Genomic DNA, 5154 nt, shown 5'->3' on the forward strand with positions numbered 1-5154 from the left:
CAGCTGCCCCAAGGTGCAGAGACGTCAGCAGCACGCAACCCTTACGACCACAGCTGCCCCAAGGTGCAGAGACGTCAGCAGCACGCAACCCTTACTACTACAGCTATCCCAAGGTTCAGAATCAACGTTGAAGTACTTGAACTTTATTCTTTCTTCTAAGCTTATTTTGGCTATTCTGTGGTCTTCACATTTTCATATGAATTTTTAAGATCCTTTTTTTCATTTGGAAAAAAAAAAAAGCTACTTGGGGTTTTGAGAGCATTGGCATTAAATACATAGACTTGGCAAGAACGCCCATCTTGGGAACGCTGAGTGTTCTAATCCATGGATATGGCGTGGCTTTTACTTACATCTCTTCTAATTTCTTTAAAAACTTGTAGATTTCATTTGGCACTTCTTTTGAATTTATTCCTAAGCATTTTATTCCTTTCTTTTTTTCTTTTTTGGTGTTGCTATGAATGGAATTGCTTTCTGAAGTCCATTTTCTGATTGTTTCACTGCCCGTTTAGAGAAATCTATTTTATTTTTGTATATTGGCCTCCTATCCTGCAACTGTATTAGTTCTAGGTATATGTGTGTGTGTGTAGGGGGGTGCTTTCTTAGAATGTCCTCAGCATACAATCACATCCTTTATTTTTGTTTATTTGTTTTGGTCTTTTTGAGGCAGGGTCTCGCGATGCAGTTCAGGCTGGCCTTGAACTCACTCTGCAGCCCAGCCTGGTCTCAGACTCACAATCATCCGCCTGCCTCAGCCTCCTGAGTGCTGGGATTTCAGGCCTGTGCCACCACGCCCGGCACGTCCTTCAACAAAGATGGTTTCGCCTCTTCCTTTACGAACTGGATGCCTTGGATTTCCTTTTTTGTTTCCTAACTGGGCTGTCTAGAGCACCAGTACATGGCTGAATCCGAACAGCAGGAGTGACATTCTTGTGTTTCCCTAACCGTAGGGAAGAAGCAGTCTTTCACCACGAATATGCTCTTAGGTTTGGGTTTGCTGTAAATATTCTCTGTCGGGTTAAGAAATTTCTATTTCCAGTTTGTTCAGAGTTATTATCATGAATGGGTATCGAGGTATGAGTATTTTTCCAACACTTTTTCCATATCTACGACATAGTCATGCAGTTTGTCCTTAATTCTATTCATTTATGTACTGTATTAATTTGGGGACATTAAACCAACTGTGCAATCCAGAGATAAACCTCAAGTGTTTATAGCACCTAATTTTTGTTGTATGTCCCTGGGTTTAGCTCACTGATATTTTGATAAGAGTTTTTAGATCTACAGTCATGAAGGATATCGGTCTGTGGTTTTTGGAGAGGATGTTTTTTGTACTGGGGATTGAACTCAGGACCCTGCACTTGCCAGGCAGGCGCTTATTCTACTGAGCTATCTCCCCAGCCTGAGCCATCTTCCTGGCTGTGGCTTTTGTTTTTGGTGCCTTTGTCTGAATTTGTTCTGGAATAACATTGGCTTCCAAAAACAAAATGGGACATGTTCCCTTTTCTTATATTTTCTAAAAATTTGTGAACTATTGGTATCATTTCTGTAAACAATCTTTGTAATCTTCAATGTAGAGATTATTTGATTTTCAACATGTTATTAGCAATGATACCTCATTGCAAAGTTTACACAAATATTATTGGTGCTTGCATGTTGGCCTTGTATCCGACGACCTTCGAAACTCTAGTATTAGTTCAACATTTGAGGGGAAGGTTTCCTATGAGTAAAATCATGTCACCTGCATGTGATAACACCAGGAATGAGAGATGTGAACAGCCACACCAGATTTAGAGTTCATGACCACGGCCACAGGGCCACGGCCACAGGGCCGCCTGTGGAGACAGTGGCAGTACTGAGACAGGCACAAACCGCAAATGGATCCCTGACTCGGGGTCGGGCTGAAGCGGCCTCCTGTCCACCCGGCATTCCTCTCCCGTGCAGGTGGGGCGCCTGCTTCCTGGGGCTGCACCCTCCAGCCAGGCAGACCCCCTGCCTGTCATCCCTTCCTATCTAGCCCTCTCCCAGGACCTGCAAATGGCCAAGAATGTGGCAGATGAGGGTGGCAGCAGGGAGTGGCACCAGAGCCCACACACTGTGCGGCTTCAGGGCACTTGGTGGTCGCTGTTGCTCTGCATGCTACAGAGGGTGAGCCACGGCTGGCGGAGACTCTGCACCATCCATCAGCGTGCACAGCTCAAGTGTCCAAGGCGAGGCCCTGTGCGGATCACGTGCTCCGTGCTTAACCTACATTGTGTGAGTGTGTATGCATGTGCGTGCATGCGTGTGCGTGCGTGCATGCGTGTGCGTGTGTGTGTGTGTGTGTGTGTGTGTTGGACTCCAGTTGAACGGCACAGCAGTGCCTTTTACACAGTCCAGAACTTAAGAGAGTTTAGCATTATTATAGTCCTCCATTAGCAGAAATGAAAATTACACTATTTTTAATTAAATTGCTGCCTCCATTTATTAATGGAACCAAGGTTGGGAAACTCCCTACAGCTTTCACTTCCCCCTGTCCCAGCGCCTCATCCGACACCCCTGGCAGCTCTGCCTTGCACTGGCTTGGCCTGTGTGGAGCCTGGTGCCTGGCCAGAACCCGAGGCCCCCTGGTGGGGCTCAGGCTAAACATTCAGCCCCTGCCCGCTTCCCCTCCTACGTCCAATGAAGATAACAACACCCACCTGACAGGTGCCGAGCGGGCAGGTGGGAGTGTACTGTTAGAGACAGGGAGGACACGGGGGAGTCAAGCCAGCCTCTGGACTGTCCCTCTTTCTACCTACCCACTCGCTGTGTGGTCTATCACCCTTAATCCACTGCAGCCAGTGTGACACAGGGGGATAAAATTCTGGGGGGCAGGGGGACCACATGCACATCAATTTCATTAGTTTCATTTTAGAATTATTCTGTTTTACTATTAGTTATTGTGATTTTTTACTGTGTCTAATTTATAAATTACCCTTCACCGTAGGGGGTTGTGTAGGGAAACGCCAGCACCTACAGTCGTTTGCCACATCGTGGCATTTTGGTCAATGACAGATCACACACACCATGATTAATGACAGCACATGGCCTAAGTGTGCCTCGGGCTGCGCCTCCAGAGGAGCACAGGGACACAAGCACTCTCTAGCATGTTGCCCAGTGACGCATTTCTCTGCACGTGTGACTGTCATTAAGTGACCCATGACTATAAGGGCTCCGCACTACCTGGAATTTAAGGTGTCTGGAACAGGTCCCGCACGGGATTACAGTGGGCACGACTCCCCGGGGACATGGCAGCCCACAGCGTCTGAGTGCAGTGCTTGCAAAACCGAGTAGCAGCCGCCCACCCTGACGGAAGCAGAAGCCGGGTCCCCAGCAGGCAGGGCACACCCAAGCCTTTAGGCCACCTGCTGGCAGCGGGCTGTCCCCTGGGGCTCACAGACTTGCGCTCGGTCAGCAACCTGGGAAGCGGACTTGGAGGCTCAGTGGTTCCTCTGGCGAAGGACACCTTCTCTCCAAGGTCCTACGTGAGGCTAAGGACAAGAAATTTCTACTCCTCGCTATTTACTAGTGATTCAGTTGCCAAACATGCTCAGCAAAGAAACCTGGAGGCTGCCTCTAATGCATGAAGAACTGGCGTGCTTCATTTCTAAAGGCAACACAAGAGCAAGCCAGTGTTTAAAGGAAGAGAAACAAGTTGCAGATTCCCGCTCAGCCCCACCGGCCTGCACCACGGAGATACTGGCTAGGCTGTTCCGGAAGTCAGCAAATGTTCCCGTGGGGACAACAAGTTGGTTAGGAACTGAAACGCTCTCTGTGAGGGCAGGCGGGGCTCAGCGAGCCTGGGTTACTCGCTGATTAACAGCCAGTGTGGCCTCGCCATGCCGCTCCTACCTGTCACCGCGACAGCATCTATCTTACTGTCCTGCAATTGATTTTCTCTCGCTCGCTCTCCCCCTCTCGGCTAGATGCCACCTTAGAGGTCAGGCCTGGCCACCCTGAACACTCAGAACAGCTCGCGGCCTACAAGAGGAGCTCAGAAAACGTGAAGATTTTGCTGACCACACTCTGAATGTCAGCTTTCTTAGAAACCAAAAGTTTCCCAACAGAGAAAGGCCCAGAAGCTTACGGCGGCACTGGCCATCAGCAGAGCTTTCTTCAGAGCCACGAAGCCATACTCAGTGTGTCTGAGTAACTTCGTGATAACATTTTCCTTCTGAGACTGGGCTTGAGTGTTGATGCTACAAAAGAATTAGGAGAAACACAAGAATGAGATCGTGCTCTTGAAATCTATCTTTTCTTTACACGAATCGCATGCGCCACCCAAGCGTAAGGATGGTACTGGCTCTGTGAGCAGCGCCCTCCCATCAGCATGCGCGGCCCGCTCTCTTCATCGCCTGTGGGCTGGGGCATCCAACAGGGTGCAGTCCTCACGGGTGTCGATGAGCTGGCCACCCGCCCCCTGGGAGCCCGGCCCAGCCCAGGCTGCACAGTCCACACGTGTACTCTTGGAGCCAAGTGCACCCAACCTGGAGCTCAAAACCAACTCCGGGGCTGCCTCCCTTTCCAGCCAGCCCTTTGGCTTCCCCCATGAGGTGATGAGGGAGGATAGACGTTTACCCGCAGGACTGCACCCACGTTTGCTTGCGAGTTTAGCTGTATCTCGACAGCCACCTCAGCTTTTTCCAGATGTGTGAAATACATGACACATTTTTGGCCGCTTTTCAGAAATGCACTGAGTCCCTCATAGAACCTAGTTTTTCTAAAGATCACCCGCACTGGCATGAACTGGTCTTCTGGACAGGACAACGTGGGGGCCAGCAGTTCCCTGTCATGGGACACTCAGTAGGACACTGTGCAAGTGCTCTGACCTCGACCCGCTGGCTAGGGCAGGTGTCTCCACCCCTGACTGTGACGGTCTGGCCTGGCCTGTGACACTGCCAGCTGCCAGCTGAGGGGCAAGACTGACTGATAACTCACTGCTTTACGGTACGTAAAACTTCAACTTTGATTCTGTCAAAGTGAAATGAGACCAGAAAATCAGAAAGCAGCTGAGTGACTGTCTCTAGAACAGTAACTCTGAGCAAGGAGGGAGGGCACTTGGATGGGGAAGTCACCAAACACAGGAAGTAACTCTGGCGTACATCTTACCTTACGAAGGAGTGCAGCTCCTCTAGC

This window comes from Octodon degus, unplaced genomic scaffold, assembly GCF_000260255.1.
Source record: "Octodon degus isolate 3935 unplaced genomic scaffold, OctDeg1.0 scaffold00153, whole genome shotgun sequence".
Taxonomy (NCBI): domain Eukaryota; kingdom Metazoa; phylum Chordata; class Mammalia; order Rodentia; family Octodontidae; genus Octodon; species Octodon degus.